We start from the raw sequence: 9,486 nt of genomic DNA, 5'->3' as shown, positions 1-9,486 counted from the left end.
ATCAAAAACCCATTGCCATTGTTCTTGGGGTCTCAGTAGTCCTCATTGTCCTCTATGTTCAGCGAGACCGGTTTTAACCCAGGCTTTTTCAGACCCAGGCCAGTTGGCCTTGGTGAGTTCCCGATAGAACATCCCCATTGTCTCAGTGTGTGGGTGCCCCCCTCGCGGTCCTGAGTTCCTTGCTCGTGCTCTCTCTCCTTGTGCTCCTGATTTGGACCTTGAGATTTCAGTCCTGTGCTCCAATGTGGGTCTCTGTCTCTGTCTCCTTTCATCGCCTGATGAAGGTTAATATTCAGGAGGATGCCTATATGTTTTTCTTTGGGTTCTCCTTCTTATTTAGCTTCTCTAAGAACCCGAATTATAGGCTCAATGTCTTTTATTAATGGCTAGAAACCAAATATGAGTGAGTACATCCCATGTTCCTCTTTTTGGGTCTGGCATTGTTTGTAATTTCAATAAATTTCAGTAAAGTCAGGAACAAGACAATGTTGGCCACTCTCTCCATATGTATTCAATATAATACTTGAAGTATTAACTGGATCAATAAGACAACTGAAGGACATTAGGGGGATATAAATTAGAAAAGAATATGTCAGAGTATCTATTTGCAAATGATATAATAGAACACATACATGACCCTAATATTCCACCATATAACTGCTACAACTGATAAATATTTTCAGCAATGTGGCTGAATACAAGAGTAACTAAAAAAATCAGTAGCTTTCTTATATAAAATGTCAAATTGTCTGAGGAAGAAATCAGGGAAACAATACCTTTCACAAAGGCCTCATATGCATATGATCCTCCAATCAACAATTCCTCATCCTCTCTCCCATCATCCCAGGATGGGCAGGGTTATGAGTGTGAGCAGTTGAGCTGTACTGATTACTGGCTCACTTGTGAGCATATGACCACACACACTATATATACCATAGCTGCAGATAACTTTCACTTTCAGTAACAAGTAAGCAGAGGTTCAGTAACTCTAACATTCTGAAGATATGGTCAGGCTTAAGTATATCCTAGTACAATTTCGTAGGGTACACTGGAGATTTACACATCTGAAGCTGTCCACAGACTCCTACCAGAGTAGGAAACCATACCTAGTGGAGAGTGTTCAAGGCCATATGATAAAATATAACTAGAGGCATATTTGAAAATGCCTTCGGCCTGAAATATACTCCTCTACTAAACAAGAAAATCTCAACAGCAACTGAAGGTTTGTGATCAGCTTCTTTCCATTGTAGGTGACTGCTGAGATAGCCTGGTGTAGCAACAGCTGCGCAGATGCCAAATGTGAGAAGATGCAAATGAGTATTTTAAAAATTTTGAATAATAAAAAATATGATTCAAGCCAGATCAAGAGCTCCATTCTTCCCTTTAGCTTTCTTAAGCGTAACAACTGCTCGAATAAAAAATGAATAAACATGGACAGATGGTTACATTTCTAAAGACTGTTTAGGAACCCAGAACTTGAGAAAAAGTATATTGATGAGTTCCTTATTTTTCCAGGGAGGACTCAGAATTCAAACTAAAAAGCGGTGATCTGAAAGTCTTTTTCTTACTTTACAGAAACAGAAAAGACGCAAACACAGACTGTTACAATGTTTTTAAAGTTTTTCCCAGCTTGTAATTCCTGCTCCTTGACTATATCATGGGGAAACCTTGAACTGAACTCCTGCCCTCTGCATGCCTGCTCATTGCAGGTGGAAACCTGACGCCAACCACTGTGACCATGGAAAACTCCAAACTTCTGCTGAGAAACAACAGATTTGAATAAGATACTGCAGGTGGCAGTCAACCTCCCCTCCAGTGTGAATCAGGGAGACTCTAGAGACCGGAGCTTCTGCCCCCACACAGACACAGAAAAGCAATGGGGAAACAAGACAATGTGCTGCACACTGCTTCCCAGGACACTACAGTCAGAAAGGTCAACTAGGGACCTGTAAGTCCACCCATACCTAGTAACATTACAGCCTGAAGATCAGAATATCAGTTTTACTTATGAGGTGCCAGCTGCACGGAGGTGGAAGCTGATCTCTTATCCTCTTTGTCCAAGATAAAGCCAGAACTTTAACTTTACAGAGATATTGTATATAGCTCAAAGTTGAAACAGAAAATGAACCACTGAAGGCATTTCTAGAATGATACTATGTCAAAATTATCTTATACATACATTATGCATGTAATGATCATTAATATGAAAAATTAATAAATTTGACATAAAGCAAGGAGGGTGCATGGGAAGACTTAGAGAAAGGAAAGGGGAAATGATGTAATAATATAATCTCAAAATAATAAAAATGATTTAAAAACTTATCTAAGAATAATGAGCAATCACAAAAATGCTTCAAAATTCAATCATAAAGACTCTTGAAACAAATTAAAAGGAGCTTTTAATCTTAGTAAACACTTTTAAATGTTTTTTAATTTTTTAAAGACTTACTCATTTATCTGTACAGTGGTCTGCCTGCATGTATGGCTTCAGGCCAGAAGAGGGCATCAGATCTCCTTAAAGATTGTAGTAAGTCACCATGTGATGGCTGAAAATTGAACCTGGTAAGAGCAAACAGTGCTCTTAACTTTTGATGAGCCATCTCTCCAGCCGCGTTTTTGTTTTGTTTTTGTGAGGCAGGGAATATGTGTACATGCATTCCATAGCATGACTCCTGGAGATCACAGGACAGACTGGGGCAGCCAGTTCTCTTCTTCCACAGTGCAGGTTCAGGGGACCCAGCTCAGGTCTTCTTGCCTCACAGCCAACACCTTTACCTGCTCAACCATCTCACTAGCACAAAAACATATTTTTCAAAGAGTTTTGCTTCTAACAAGATGGAAAATATGCTCGTTGCCCTGATCCTACTTCTAATTACAGACAAAACAACCTTGATTAATTATTTAAAAAAGGAAACACACACATACACACAAGAATTTGAAAGATGTTGTAGAGGATCAGGCAAAATGACTGGCGACCTCAGAACACAAGAGAAGCATGATGATAGATTTCCTGGTTTTCTACTGTTTCCCAAATAGCTCAGACCCATAGATAAAAGGCTGGCATCAGGAAAATACTGATAATTTTTATACTTGTGTGTGAATGTTAGCTGTTAATTTTTTTATTGAAAATAGATTCTTCTCTCATACAATATATCCCAATCAGATTCCTCTCCCTCCACCCCTACCACTACCTCCCACCCTGTGTGTGTGCCTCCCCTCTACCCCAGATACACCCCCACCTCTATTTCCTCTTCAAATTCAGCTTTCTAGCCAAAGAAAATAAAAGTGATACTTTTGTAAGTGAAAAGTTAAAAAGCAAAGTCTCTACCCTGTCAACCACTGCTGAAAACTTGTCCTGACTATTATAAGTTAGATGTAAAATGTTCATGTTTCAACACCAGGTCCTAAATTAGTGGTGTTGTCTGGGAGGTTTTGGATCCTTTGAGATTTGGTGCCAACTGGCAGATGTAGACCATTAGCAATGGACTTTTAGAAGTTATAGCAGACTCCCTCTTTTGGTTTTGCTCTCTCTGCCTCCTGATCATTCAAGACAAGAGAAAACAGTAGCCACAACCTCCAGTTCCACTGTCCAGAACAAAGTGTCTCTAAATGCCATGTCTTTCCACAGTGTCAGACTATGAGCAGAAGTAAAGCCCCCTCTCTTCAGTTGCTTTGGTCAAGTCCTGTGTTGTGGTGACAAGAAAGAAACTGTACTACCTCCCACAGAAAGCTAGTGGGAAGCTGAGGTGGAGAGAGGGAAAAGAGAAGGGATAGACAGAAGGAGAAAGGAAGGATGGAAAACATAGAGAATTGGTGCTAATGTATCTAATCCAGGCACATAATTATTTAATAAGTATTTATAATAAAATGTCTGAGAAAATAAAAGAAAAAAACTAGAAGTTTCGGGTCAGAAATAAAGAATCTTATCAAAGGAAGAGTAGACTACAGAAGACAAATGATAACTCTAGAGGAAATAAGCTAAGATACAGAAAGCAGAACTGAAGGACTGAAAACTAAAACAGAAATTTCTCAACAGAGCAATATAGAAAAAAGACTGGCAAACAAATACAGAGTCTTGAAGACCAACAGCACCATAACAAATGATCCAATAGCAGTGCTGTTAGTTCTCAACAGAGACATTGCTAAAACTAAAACAGGCTTCAAGTACCAAAGCTGAAAACTCTCAACATGTGATTTTACATCAGTAAAATATCCTCCAGGAACTAATGAGAACCACACCATGCTCACCAAAGAAAAACAGGTGGATCATCCCCATTCAAAATCTAAAATCTAGAAAAGATACAAGTATATAAACAAAAATTAAAAAATAAACCATTCTTTGAGCCAGGCAGTGGTGGTGCACACCTTTAATCTCAGCACTCAGGAGGAAGAGGTAGGAGGCTCTCTGAGTTCGAGACCACGCTGGTCTACAGAGGAAGTTTCAGGACAGCAAGGGCTGCACAGTGAAGAACTAATCAAAAAACTAACAACCAGCAACAAAAAAAAAGACAAAAATAATCTTGTGGAACAAGAGGGAAGACAAAACACAGACCAAAAATAGGAGGAAGATATTAGACTTTTGTTTTCCTCATGAATTTTCTAAATTAAATTTTATTCTTGGGTCTAAAAGATGTTCAATCATTGTATACATTATAAATATATGAAGAAGAAATATTTAAGGCAATTCTATTATAAACAGAAGAGGATAAAGAGACATACGAAGGCAAAGATTTAAACTCCAGATGAACTCGCAGACATATATATATATATATACTACGCATATTTATTCAGTTATATAAACCTTAAAATACTGTAGATAAGTCAAATATATTTCAATGCATGTTCAAACAACTTAAAAAGGAAGAAAACATAGAAATAATAGAGATTTTGACAGAAACACTCCTCATAAATATTTAAAGCAATAGTGAGTTGAATCCAACTCTCAAAAAAAATTCATTGAATTACACTAATCATAGAAAAACAAATGTCATGTTTTCTCTAATTTGTTGTTCTGATTTTCTATATAGAGATATAAAATTGTGTATGTATGTAAGATAAAAAATAAAAGAAAAACTGCCTAGGAGAAATGGAGCTAAAGAGAAGGAAAGGAAGGAAGGGAAGGAGAAGGAGGAAGTATGAGCCAGAATGTGCTCTGTGTGTGTGTGTGCACATACAAAAAAAATCAATAAACCTAGAGTTCCTTCTAAACAAGCTACATAACTTCTCTAATCCTTGCTAACATCATCTATAATATTAAAATGGTAATTGTTGTGGGAGTAAGTTACTTCATACATAGCTTTAGAACATTTCTTGGAATTTGGAAAGATTCTGAAAAAGTATGTTTCTCAGGTCCCCATTCATGGTCACCTGTATGGGTATAGCACACACCAGTTCTCTGCCAGCCTAGAAGATAGCTCTTAGTTTTCTGCGTAATTAGTTTTGTTGAGTTTGTACTGTATCACTATGGGTCAAAAGTTAGAAATTTATTTTAAGTATAATGAATATGATGACAAAAGTCTATTTGCAAGTCCACCCCTCAGCTCCCAAGTTACCCTTCCTAGAAGAAGCAGAGGAGTGAGCTGTTAGCTGTCAACGGCACTGTATTCATCTGTAAAAGAACTCATATGCATTATCACACCAATATTAAACTAACAATAGCATCTAGATACACTGTCTCCCCACTTGCTTTATCAAACTCAAGTAGTTTCCATTAATATACAAAATTGTATGTATTTACTATATGTAGCATTTTGAAGTATCTATGTAGTGATTTTCTAAAACCTATCTAATTAACAATTAACCTCAGATATTACTTCTGTGCTAAGAAAGCATAATACCCATTGATGTGGGATGTCATTTATATATGTGTTGCTTTTATTCACTAATGAATAAAGCTGCTCTAACCAATGGCTTAACAAAGTAAAGTCAGGTGGAGAATCTGAACAGAGATATAGAGAGAGAGAGTAGGGAGGGTCAGAGAGACACCATGTAGCTGCAGAAGGAGAAGGATGACAGAACCTTGCCATTAGGTAGGTCACAGCCTAGTGGAGATACATAGATTAATAGAACTTGGTTAATTTAAGATGTAAGAATTAGTTAATAAGAATCCTGAGCTAATTGGTCAAACATTCTTGTAATTAATATAGTTTTGTGTAATTATTCGGGTCTGAGCAGCCTGGAACACACATGCAGTCTCTGTTTACAGCCGATTCCATCTCTTCAGCGATTTAGTATATCAACACTAGCTACAGTTACAAAAAAATCCAAAGAATATCTTACATATGCTTCTTCTATAAATCTATAACTTCATCCAAAACTTCTAACTCTATTATCTACCATTTCTTGGGAGAATCTAGAGTATGAGTAAGACAGGATTCATGAAAAAAAAAAAAAAAACTCCAAAGGGTAGTGAAGAGTTTGCACAATCCCTGTGTAGCAGGCTTGCAGACCAGCAGAAGGCTGGGACACAGATAAGAAGGTTTTGTCCACTTCAGAGTACATTGTGGAGATCATAGTATAATAATGAAGAAAGATTTCATTTATATATAACATTATATAAATGGTAATTTTATATGTAGAAACCAGAAAATAAACTGCTGTAGCCCCTTCTATTTTGCTATCACAAATAAGTGAGAGTTGTTCTTATAAATAAATAAAATCTATTTAGCTCACAGTTTCTGACTAAAGACCTAAGGTTGGGCAGTGTCAACTGCTCAGCCTCTGGTGAGAGCCCCCTCCCTGTGCCACCAGATCACAATAAAATCTAGAAAGGAATCGGCCACACATAGCAAGGACAGACGTGTGCTTTATAACACCAACTAGCTCTGAAAAAATTTAGTCATTTGGAGAAACCAACATTGATTCCTAAAAAGGAAAGTATCTGCACCTCTCCTCCCACTATGCTCCATTTCTTAAATGTTTCCCTACAATTTAACATCACTACATCAGATACCAATCTTCAAACCCACAAGCCTGTGGTAGAAACGTTCAAAACCAAACACAGGTGCATCTTCCCATGCTTAATAAATTGCATGCTCCCTCCTGAGCATGCACACATAGGGAACCATTGGGAACCATCTATGACTGCAACAGGATCATGGGTTATAGCATTGTGGAGCAGAAGGGTCCCACTGATGGAGAAATGTGTCCTGCTCTTGACAGCTGAAGAATTCATTTGCTAGTTCTCTGCGCATTGTTTTACAGCATCATTCCAAGTCTCTGTATCTCTATTATTCCTTCTATCAAGTCATAGATTTATTTCTTTGTTTCATTTGTCAACATAAACCTCAACACAGTACCTTTCTTACATGATAAAGCAAACCAGGAACTACCTGTCAGAGGCATATCTATGAAAATTATGTCCATTCCTAAGTTGTAGACATTAAGAAATGTTAACGAACATTGTAAGGAAGCCAAGCAGTGGTGGCACACGTCTTTAATTCCAGAACTCGGAAGGCAGAAGCAGGCAGATTTCTGTGAGCCTGGTCTACAGAGCTAGTTCCAAGACAGCCAGAGCTACACAGAGAAACACTGTCTCAAAAAAAAAAAAAAAAGGAATGTTGTAAGGTGTCCTAACTCACATCACAAATAATCACTGAAACATTGAAAGCAGTAGCTTTTGCAGCCTTTCTTGTACCTGACTTTTCAAAATGGAACATACTAAATTTCCTGTTGTGGCAAGTGATGACATTATTTTCATTCCAATATTGAGGGTTTTTTTTTTCATAAAATATCAGCCTCATTTGCTGCAGTTTGGTAGTTGTCACAAAAAGCTATAAGAATATAAAATAATTTTTCAAAAATTATAGGGAAGAATAAGATCAAAAGGACCCAGTTCACCTGCATTACCTAATGAGTGCTACACTCAAATCACACTCTCAGAAAGTTTGATAGGAAAAACACAACCCTTTGATGGCCAGCTAAATCCAGCACAGTGTTAATTATATTCACTGTGACTCTGAACTTCATGGGCTTTTTACAACAATAACAGAAGAGCAACAGATAATTTAAAAATACCATGTGTCATGGAATGTTCTTTCTTCTGCCTCAACACTAACCTCCGCTATATATTTCCATATTTAGAAATCTCCTACCACTGACGTCTTAAAAATGATGACAAAGCATTTAATTAAGACCTTTGTCCCGGAAGTGTTTCAACTCCAGGAGAACCTACAAAACCATTTTGTACACATATGTGCATAGATGTCCAAACAGGAAGATTGGCTTAAGAGGCTGGGAGTCTCTATGGAGAGAGTTATCTATAGATAAATAACTCAAGAAGGAAATGACTTAGATAAACAAGAGATAGGGGTTTATAATGTGACATGCGAGGTGTGGGAACGAAGCAGGGAACAGCAAGAGGAAAGAGTCAAATTTAACAAGCAAGATACATCCCCAAGAACATCAGTTCTACAATGGAATAGTTTATGGTAATTACAAATTAGAATGCGGAAGAAATATAACAAAAAGTTAACATTGGTTAATTGTGGTAATAGCTAATATATAGCTCAGTATTTAGGGTAAGTATCTAGTCAGGTCCCAAAGGGAAAAGATTATAATCAGGAATCCAAGGCAGCAATAGAAAGAGAGAGCAGACCCAAGAGAATATGGGGTTGAAAACATTCAATATGTGACCTCCTAATACAGGAATTTAGGGATGCAGGCTGCTGTCCCTTATGTCCAAATACAGCTCATATTGTCCATTGTTAATTTAAGTTAAATTCAGGCCTTGAAAATGTCTTCACATATTAGTCCTTCCTAATTAATTACACCCAGCATAGGGCATTTAGATGAGAACCCACTAGTCATGGCAGCTGGGCTACAGCCCATGGTAATCAGGCGGTTGAATAAACAAAGCCCTAAACTATAACCGGTATAGTTCATAATTTCTGTTTCAGTCCATAAATGTGTGATCATGTGGTAGCCCCGCAGTTCTTTGAGCTTGTTCTAGTTCTGAGAACTGCTGGATTCCAGAACTGTGAATAAAAACTAAGTAAGGTATTCAAACTAAATTTATTGCAGCTTCATCTTTTGACACCATCTTGGTTATTCCGGGCTCAGAAATGAATATGGATGAAGCAGCTTAATGCAAATTTTACAGCTTGACTCTGTGTAACTGGGGAAGAATGTAGAGACTGCCTCGTCGCCACAGGAAACAGCCTGGGAGAGCTTTGCTGTGTGCTCCAGAGAAATTTTTGCTCATATTTATGAAGTTAACACACACCACATTCATTGCTCTCATTTTTCTTACAATGGTGAATTTCCTAAACTGCCTAAGCAAATCAAGATGCTGATGATGATTTATATTAATTCAAGGTACCAGGAATCCACAAAGACCCAAGAAGTGAAGAGGGTACCTTAAATAGCCATCTACTGTAATCATATTGGTGACTACCCTCATTTTCATCAGAGATACTCTGCCCAGTAACTGATGGAAGCAGATGAAAAGATCCACAGCCAAGCATTGGACTGAGCTCTGGGGGTCTT

This window comes from Alexandromys fortis, unplaced genomic scaffold, assembly GCF_014885135.2.
Source record: "Alexandromys fortis isolate MF-2015 unplaced genomic scaffold, M_Fortis_MF-2015_v1.1 scaffold_253, whole genome shotgun sequence".
Classification (NCBI taxonomy): Eukaryota; Metazoa; Chordata; class Mammalia; order Rodentia; family Cricetidae; genus Alexandromys; species Alexandromys fortis.
The sequence above is the reverse complement of the archived record's forward strand: the minus strand, read 5'-3'. Positions refer to the sequence as shown.